Below are 10,190 nucleotides of genomic sequence, written 5' to 3'. Positions count from 1 at the left end.
CTCAAGCAGAGTCCCCCACCTAGGCCTGCCCCCAGCTTGCACTAGAGCCAGCCTTTACCCAAGAGCCTGGCTCTCCAGGCAGCATGCCCTGAACTACCAGCGGGCTTTCTTACGGCAAAAACTTTTTTTTATTATTTGTTATTTTTTTATTTTTTGGCAGAGGGCTCTGCTGGGCTCCAGCCATGGGTGCAGGAGGTACAAAGCTTGTCTGGGCAGATCGTTATGCAAATAAACAAGCAAGCAGCATTTGGAGAACAGAGGGGTTCCTTGTGGGCTCCCTGCCAGGAAAGAAGCTGTGAGACCCAGAGCACCTACCAGGCCCTCCAGGGTTCTCCTGTCCAGGCTGACGGAACAGTTTTAATTCTCCTGGAACCCAGATTTCTGTCTTTCATGGAGGTTAGGGTAACCCATACAGGCCATTCTTTTGGGTGTCCTTTGGAACGTAGAGTTTTGAAGAAAAAAAGAACTGATTCCTGAAGCCACTTTTGAGTCAAACGATGGTCCAGATAAACTAGTAAGACCGTTTTGCTCTGGGCACTATGCTTTTTTTCAAGAATTCAATCTGTTTTGGGAAACTGACTCCAAAGATCAGACTGATAGTTGTGTTTAGGGGAAATCAGTAATCAGTTTAATTAGTCTTCAAGACAGTGTTCTGTGAAATACCTGTGTAATGTTTGTGATCAAGCTCTCCATCCTCTCAGAAATTTATGTATCTTAAAGAAACCAGCTATGAGTCAGAAATCGACTTGACAGCAGTGAGTTTGGCTTTGGTTTAAAGAAACTAGGTTCTCAGAAGAGATCAACCTCTGGGCTCAGACTCCATTTAGTCTTAGGCCCCATTTCTGCTTCTGAGAAAATGACCCATGACTGTTAATAGCTAAACCAAGGAGGGGTAGCTGGCCCTTGGAAGAACACTTAGTATGTTTTAAAGAGATTAACTGAAGACCTCCAACAGGAGAGGTCCATCCTGTATTATTTTGCTGATCATGAATTCTCTAATGGAAACTTGTTTGTCACACATAAAATTTTTCTATATTTTCTGTTTTCTCTAGACAAACTTTGAGTGCTCCTTATGGATATGTTTTGCGTGGTAGATTCAGCTACACTAATTTAGATGATCCCTTTCCAACTGACAGTAAATTTACGTGGGCAATCTCTTGTTTAGATTCCTGACAAATGTGTGGGCAGTGCACTCTGGGAACTTTAGGATTACCTTTAGATATTCATAATAGTAATGCTAGTAAATATTGGAGAGGTAATGTTAAATTGTTACACATTGTAAAATGAAACTCAGGAGAAAACTCATTGGTTCAACACTCAGGGTATGGTTGGTCATTTCTAAAAGCTTTGATTCCTATTTATGGTATAGCTGAATTGGAAAAATCTTTAAGAAATTTGTCAATCACTATGGGACTAATAGCAGATGAAGTTGCTAATGGGATGGAAACAAAACAGTGATCTCTGACCTTATAAGCCAAGGTGAGATAACAGAATAGCCTTAGATTTTTTTATTAGCCCAAGAAAGTGTAGTCTGTGCTGTAGAAAATACCTCGTTGCACTTGGATAAGTAACACAGAAGAAGTACAACAAGATATACACAGAGTTGGACAGCAAGCTACCTGATTACACACTGTAACATCCTTACAAACACCAGATTTATCTGGTTGGTTACCATCAGCAATAAGTACATGAGCTAGATCACAACTGGAAGGAATAGTAATATTCTTAGTCTACATCCTGATAGTGTTAGGCATAAAAAAAACTTATCTTCTATTATCTTACACACTTACAAGGCAAAAGAAGGCCTCGGGCTAAAATGCTGATGTACATTGAGTCTGCTCACTTCGGCAATGCGATTGATGAGAACGTTGCCCCTACTTAAGATTCTGGTGAAGAACCAGGTGGTATCCAGTGGAAAACCAGCACCATGAGTTTAAAGAGCCTGCTGTGGCTGCCATCTAGGAGCCCAACTAAGTCCAGGTATTGATCATCAGTGTGTTATCTCCAACCTCCAATCAAAAGGAGAGAATGATTTAGGAGATAAAATTGGAGCCATTATTCCCTGTCTTTGACCACAGAGAATATGACCCAGCTAGAGCTGGACTCAGAAGAACCCACAAGGACTCACAGGACACATCAACTGGGCCCTGAGGTATAAAGACAATTTTTAAAAACCCTTGCATCATGTTGATTGCAACTCATATCGACCCTATAGGACAGAATAGAACTGCTCCATAGGGTTTCCAAGGAGCTCCTGGTGGATTCAAATTGCCAACCTTTTGGTAAGCAGCCTCAGCTCTTATCCACTATGCTACCAGGGTTTCCAATAAAGGCAACAGCTAGGACAATCTTGGAAAACATCTTTTGGGGACCTTTCACATAAACAGATCACAAAACACAGTACAAAAGATCCACATACTTTCCACTCTTTTTTTTTTTTCTATTAGCATTTAGTGAATAGTAAGATTTGTTGGGCCAACGAAGACGCTCCTGACTGTCGTTACTGAAACCTGTACCAGTGATTGTTAAGAAAGACAATTCAAAATGTAGGATCACAGTTTCTAGCCAATCTGTGAAAAGGTGAAGCTTTCAGCGGTTTTGCCCATTTGTAATGTTAGTATATACTGATGACTCTGTAATGTTCCTTGGACTTGGACAGACATGACTGTAGCAGCACACTTGTCTGTTTTCCCATTTTTGCCTATTCTGTAATGTTCTTTGGACTCGGGCACACATGGCTCTAGCAGCATGCTTGTCCAATTTCCCACTTTTGCCGCTTTGAATGTATTCTGGATAAAACTTTCCTATTTGTTTTACTAAACTTTGTGATGTTTTTACCCTACGACAAGGCCCAGGGACTGGCTCTTACTCCTGCCCCTCAGCCCACCCCCTGCATTTCTGGGAGTCCCTACAGAGTGTTGGGACTCCTGGGGCCTCGTCTATGCCCACAATTCCTTGAGAGCACCAGCCAACACTGACCCCTCCCACTGTTTCGCCTGCTTATGGGAGCTCCATGAGGGTAGTGTTTTCTGAGTCACCACTGTCTCCTGCACAATGCCCAGCACAGTGCCTGACACATACCAGGTGCCCAATGCCCATGCACTAATGAATGCCCCCGGCTGCACCACAGCCACAGGAAGCCAGGGTCTTGGGAGACAAGGCAGTGCCTGGCTGAGGGACGCCCCAAGCAAGGCCTGCCCGTGGGGATAAGCAAAAGAGGTTCCACCATTAGCACACTGACCGGAGCCCCAGCAACCAATGGACAATACAGCAACGAGGAGATCCTCCCAGCCAGGGCTTAAGGCTAACTCGGGTCACGCAGGCCTACGGGCCACTCCAGAGCCCAAAGCCAGTTTCCTTAAACTGCATTTGTTATGCAACTTCAATTGTATTTATCATGCAACATCCCTAGATGGGAATTTCAGTTTTTGTTTGCCTCCTTATTTAAATTATTTTAAATAATTTCAAGAATTATTTAGCTAAGTGATCTAAGGGTTCCTGTGCCTAGACTTGGCGATTCTAGCCAGCGTTTGTGGAATCTTGTTGGTTTTGGCCACAGGCTGCTGTGTCCCCACTCACCTGTTCTTGGTCAGTTTTGTTTAAACTCGCTAAACATAGTGACCCATGCCCAGGGCCCACTCCCAGCTGGGTGAGGAACAACACTTCAATTACAGCGTCAGAAGTGCGATGGAGTCCACTGCAGAAGTGCATCGGCCGCATTGCAAATATACACATCAGAGGGGACACCGAATCATGATACCCCCATCTGCACAGGCACATGGATGCTCGGCAGCTGATCACTAGCCTTCCTCCGTGTCCCTCCAGCTCCCCCAAAACAAAGCAAAAAAACAAACCCATTGCCCTCGAGTCGATTCCAACTCCTAGCCACCTTATAGGACACACTAGAGCTGCTCTATAGGGTTTCTGAGGCTGTAATCTTTACAGAAGCAAATTGCCACGTCTTTCTCCCATGGAACAGCTGGTGGGTTCAAACCACTGACCTTTTAGTTAGCAGCCAAGGTCTTAACCAGGGTGCCAGCATGACTCCTTCCAGCTCCCCCAACCCTTCCTGAAACTCAGTTGTTTCAGGACCTCCTGATGACCCACCGTGATAAGGGTCAGGTGATGAGATAGTTGCTCAATGGCAGGTGCTGACAACAAGCCTCCGGGCCTCCAAGCACAGGTGTCCCTCATCTGGGGAGCCTCTCCCTATCATCCATACTTTTGAAAACATCATTTTCAAATTTTCAAGAAGAGATAAAATCATGGTTCTCATACCTATCAGAAAATGAACACGAGGTAAAGATTTTATTCTACTCGTAAATCAATGAGGAACCAGGGAAACGTTACAACTGGTTCAAAAGGGAATTTGAAGAACAGACACATTTATTGATCAGGAATATTGAAACGAATGTCCAGTTGGAGGCAAAACTGGGGGAGGAGTGGTTGGAATTCTACAGGACAGTTCGGAAGCTGCAGGTCTAGAAATAAGAATTACTTTGCACCCCTATCAGTTACCCACAATCTACAGGGTTGCAAAATAGCATTCATAGAATGGACTCAGATAACCCAGAGGGGTGACCTCTAGAGTCTAGAGAATGTGTAGTTTTCCACTGATTACAACCCCTACTCCCCAAAGGCCTTCGCCTGGCCCCTGAGCCAACACCTGCTCCAGGAAACCTTCTTTGACTCCCAGGCTGGATTTGGACTCTCCGCTGGACTCCCACAGTCCCTTGAACTTCTGATCACACTGTTCTGTCTCCCCCATCAGAGACCGTAAATCTTAAAACAGAAAGTGTGTTTTACCCACTTTTGTAATGCCCTGTATCATGCCTTTGAGAGCTCAGGGGACATCTGTTGAATGAATGAATGAATAAGAGCGCAAAGGAACAATAAACCAGAAAAAAAACAAAAAATAAACCATTGCCAACAAGTTGATTGCAACTCATAACAACCCTATAAGACAGTGCAGAGCTGCCCCATAGGGTTTCCAAGGAGTGGCTGCTGGACTCAAACTGCCGGCCTCTTGGTTAGCGGCCAAGCTCTTAACCCCTGTGTACCAGGGCTCCCTGAGTGGTGCAAATGGTTTATGAGCGCAGCTGTTAACCAAAAGGTTAGAGGTTCAAGTCCACACAGAGGTGCCTCGGAAGCAAGGCCCGGTGACCTATTTCTGAAAAATCAGCTATTGAAAACCCTGCGGAGCATAGATCTACTCTGACACACATGGGATTGCCATGAGTCAGAACCAACTCAATGGCAACTGGTTTTTAAAAACCAGGGTGGTCCACAGGATGCCCCCAGAAGTCAGTGAAAAACCCACAACACAGCAGTAGAGGGTCATCGGTGTCTCGAGAAAGTAGGTTTCCAGCTTGATCTTAATACAGATTCTTGAGAAATAGGGCTCAGAGAGCAACCAAGCTTGGAAAGTGCTGGGTTAAACACAAACAGGTTGTTGTGAGTTGAATTGTGTCCTCCCAAAAAGACATACAGTCATGTGCTACATAACCAACATCTGACTGCATATACGTCCGTGGTCCCATCAGGTTATGACACTCCTTGCCTTCCAGTCGATTCCAACTCATAGCAGCCCTATCACGACCTTATAGCACAGAGTAGGACTGCCCCATAGGGTTTCCAAGGAGCAGGTGGTGGATTCAAACTGCCAACCTTTTGGTTAGCAGCCAAACGCCTAACCACCGCAGCACCAGGACCCCTAAGGTTATAAAAGAGTTCAGAAATCCCGATCGGAGAACAGGACACAGTGGACGTAACCAGACTTGGCAAGCGCAACAGCTTCCTGCACTGAACACAGGTATCTCGTGTCTCTTGTATACAAAGCAACCGCACCACCAGATGCACAGTGGCACAGTACGTATGTAACACGTATGTCTTGATAGTCATCATAAACGCTTGTTACCGGCTTATGTAAGCACTGTACTGTACTTTCTATCATTATTTTAACGTGAACTTTCTCCACTTACAAAGTTTACCGTATAACAGCGTGTACTTCGATTCGGAAGCAGCGGCATCCAATCTCATGTATCTCATCTCTTGAGTGTTATAGCACTATCTCTCTGTTCATTTTGCTTTCAAAAATATTACCACGAAGTGCCTCATGGCTCTCCAACGCCGCTAAACCAGTGCTGTGATAGCAGCAGCAAGAGGCAATGGAGAAGTATCAATTTGGAAAGGAAACAAAAGGTATCCCATACAGCTTTGCTAAGTATCTAATGCGGTATGCGGGTGCCCGGTTAGCTCATTTGGTAGAGCATGAGACTCTTAATCTCAGGGTCGTGGGTTTGAGCCCCACGCTGGGCGTGCATGGAAACCCTGGCAGCATAGTAGTTAAGAGCTCAGGTTGCTAACCAAAAGGTCGGCAGTTGGAATCTACCAGGTGCTCCTTGGAAATCCTATGGGGCAGTTCTGCTCTGTCCTAGGGGGTCATTATAAGTCGGAATCAACTCGACGGCAATGGCCTGCTTGGGCAAGTATCTAATATGTTAGCACAACATCCGAACCACATAACATCCTATTTCACAGAACGTATCATGGACGTTAAAGGGACTTATGACTCACGACTTTACTGAAATCCTAACACATACTCACACACTCTCCCCACTCACTCCCTGTGAATGTGACCTTGTTTGGAATGAGGGTCTTTGAAGATGTTATCGGTTAACATGAAGCCAGATTGGAGTAGGGTGGATCCTAATCCTGTATGACTAAAAAAACCACTGTTGTTGAGTCGAATTTCAACTCATAGTGACCTTATGGAACTGCCCCATAGGGTTTCCAAGGAGCAGCTGGTGAACTTTGAACTGCCAACCTTTTGGTTAGCAGCTGAGCTCCTAACCACTCTGCCACCAGGGCTCCCCTATATGACTGGTATCCCTATAAAATGAGAAGAAGGGCCCTTCAGCCAAAGATGACAGGCCCATAAAACAAAATAAGACTAAATGGGTATACCAGCCCAGGGGAAAGGATGAGAAGGCAGGAGGGGCCAGGAAAGCTGATAATGGAGAACCCATAGTCAAGAAGGGGAGGGCGTTGACATGTAGCGGGGTTGGCAAGCAATGTCACACAAAAAAAAAATGTATATTAATTGTTGAATGAGAAACTAATTTGCTCTGTAAACCTTCCTCTAAATTACAATTAAAAAAAAAAAAAGAGAGAAGAGACCCAGAAAGAAGACAGCCCTGTGAAGACGGAAGCAGAGGTTGGAATGATGCAGCTGTAAGCCAAGGAATGCCAAGGATTGCCAGGAGCTAAAATAAAAAAAATAAAAAATAAATTTTTTTTTTTTTTTTTTTATGAGAAGCTGGAAGATGTAAGAAAGGATCTTCCCCTAGAGACCTTAGAGAGAGCATGGCCTACAGACCTCGTGATTTCAGACTCTGGCCTCCAGATCTGTGAGAGAATAAATTTCTGTTGTTTCAAGTCACCCAGTTTATGGTGCTTCGTAACAGCAGTCCTAGGAACGAATATACGGGTTATTTTTGTTTTTTCCCTTTAACCCAGGAATCTCCCAGAAGGAGAATGTGTTTCATTGTTTTCCCTGCTTATCAGAAGATGAAACAACTTTTTAAACAAATGGATCTGAGGTGAGGGTTCTGGGGAAATCACATTGGGAAACACCAATTTATTTAATTCAGCCTGGTTTATTTAATAACCCAAAACCAAACCTGTTGCCATCGCGTTGATTCTGATTCATAGAGACCCTGTAGGACAGAGTAGAACTGCTGCATAGGGTTTCCAAGGTACAGCAGTGGATTCGAACTGCTGACCTTTTGGTTGACAGCCAAGCTCTTAACCACTGCACCACCAGGACTCCTATTAATAATAAAAGCCAGTGCCGTCAAGTCAATACCGACTCATAGTGACCCTATAGGACAGAGTAGAACTGCCCCGTAGAGTTTCCAAGGAGAGTCTGGCAGATTTGAACTGCAGACCTTTTGGTTAGCAGCCGTAGCACTTAATCACTACGCCACCAGGGTTTCCCTAATATCTGTACATAAATTATTATTGCCTGGGTGGGAATTCTCACTCCACCGTTACTGTTCCTGTGACCTTGGACAATTTACTTAATGTCTCCCTACCTCAATTTCTCATCCGTAAAATGAGACAAAAACAGAAAACTCACCTCTAAATTGCTGGGAAGATTAAAGGAATTGCTGTGAGGAAAGTGCTTAGCCTACCACCTGGTACAGTACGTGTTACAATAAATGTTAGCCAGATCATTATTACTTACACAAACACAAGCTGCCATTTACTGAGCACTTACCATGTGCCCTTGCGTCACCTCATTTGATCCTCACAACAACCCTGTGAGGAAGATGAGGCACATGAGGAAATAAAGCTCAGAAGGTGATGTCACTGGCCCAAGGCCTCACAGCAGGCACGAGGCCAGGGTTCTTGAAGCCCTAAGAGAAAAAGCAACCAAGGGCTTGGCATGAAGCAAGTGCTTCATAAAGACCGTTTTTTTTTTCTTTTGCTCCCTCCTCCCTCCTTCCCTCCGAGCCAAGAGTCATACCAGCTCTCAGCCTTAAAGGTCACATCTGGTCAAGGTTATGGCAAGTGGACAGGGCTCTCGGCCAAGGACTCCCAGGTGGATGGGCAGGGCAGACCCATGTTAAGCCTGGGCTTGCTGCCCCTCCCCCAGCTGAGCTCCTCATGCCCCTTTCTCTTCTTCCATCATCCCCACATCTTGCCCCTCTACATGCCTGCTTCAGTTATTTGGGATCTGAGAACCCAGGGCTCCCTCCCTTCTCTCTTCTCCTCAGCCATCCTGGTGACTGGGCTTGGCTCTCAACACACAGAAAGCCAGTTGCCTTCAAGTCAATTTCGACTCATGACGACCCCATGTGTGTCAGAGTAGAACTGTGCACCATATGGTTTTTTGTTTTTTTTCTTTTTTTGTTGTTATAAAAATATAGACTATACATGTCAATTCAGCATTTTTCACATATATAATTCGGTAAGATCAATTACATCAACCGTGTTGTACAACCATCACCAACGTCCTTTGCCAAATTTTCCATCTCCATAACATACGGTTTTCAGTGGGTGGTTTTTCAGAGGAAAATCGCCAGGCCTTTCTTCTGAGGAGTATCTGGGTAGACTTGAACCACCAACCTTTTGGTTACAGCAAACACGTTAACCATTTTTGCCACCCAGGGACTCCCAACACACAAAAGGGGCTTCAAAATTGTTCCTGATTCAATGAATAAAGGAGTGAAGCCAGTGCCCCAGGCATGTGTATGCTTGCCAGTTCACCTGGGCTGCCCACAGGGTAAACACAGCCCTACACAGCCCTACACAGCCCCAGCTGAAGGCTCCCTCAGAGAAATGACTCAGCTCGGGCACTCAGATGCATTTTCCATGCTTTATGGACTAATGGACTAAAGGTGTTTTCATAACAGTTGGAATGATGAGCCAGACCAAGGCTGTAAACACAGTTGTGGTCTGGCAAAAGTGCCCTTGTCTGAGACCCCACCCATGCAAAGGACCTCTGAGGCCATAAGCTTCTCCACAGTAATGCCTCCTTCATGCCCGGGGAGCCCAAGGGCTTCTAGCTTCCTGCTGGCAAATAGTGCTGTCCCCCCATGACATGGAGGCTCAGCCAGGCCACTGCTCTAACTGAAACAAGAGGCAGTGACAGAGCCAGGCCTGTAGTTTAAGGGACTCAGTTCTGTCCTCCTCGATGCCTAGGGCCTTCCATGGGACTGGAAGCCTTCTGTGAGCCCAGGACCAAGAATCTATGGGGCCCAGTGCTATGCCAGGTTGGGGTGTAGGGGATGGCAGTACCACCACACAGGCAGACAAGATGTCCCCCACACTCAGCAATGACAGACACACTTGGAGGACACGACACAGTCCCACTGTGAAGTAGGGAGAGTCATACTTGATCCTCCATGGGGACTCAGAAAAGGCTGCAGGAGGTAGGGGTGTCATCACTTGCTAAATTACGCCCCCCCTCCACCTACCAACTCAGTCATTCATTCATTTATCTGGCACTTTCTAAGTGCCCACCTATCAGCTTCACCCCAAGCTTTTCATCTCAGCAAATGGCACCACCATCCTCCCAGCTGCTAAAGCCAAAAACCAAAGGAATCATTTCTGGTGCCTCTTTTTGCTTCACCCCCACATCCCATCCATTCACAAGTCCCGTCCGCCCAACATCCACCACACAT

The 10,190-nt window shown here is 45.6% G+C and overlaps 1 non-coding gene across 1 annotated transcript; it reads left to right on the top strand.

Annotated features, from left to right (window-relative positions):
* Window positions 1-6,245: 6,245 nt before the first annotated feature.
* TRNAK-CUU (transfer RNA lysine (anticodon CUU)) lies at window positions 6,246-6,318 on the top strand. The gene has a single exon. It is a non-coding gene; the product is annotated as a tRNA-Lys (tRNA).
* The last annotated feature ends 3,872 nt before the right edge of the window (window positions 6,319-10,190 follow it).

This window comes from Loxodonta africana, chromosome 13 (genome assembly GCF_030014295.1).
Source record: "Loxodonta africana isolate mLoxAfr1 chromosome 13, mLoxAfr1.hap2, whole genome shotgun sequence".
In the NCBI taxonomy this organism is placed as follows: Eukaryota; Metazoa; Chordata; class Mammalia; order Proboscidea; family Elephantidae; genus Loxodonta; species Loxodonta africana.
The sequence above is the reverse complement of the archived record's forward strand: the minus strand, read 5'-3'. Positions and strand labels throughout refer to the sequence as shown.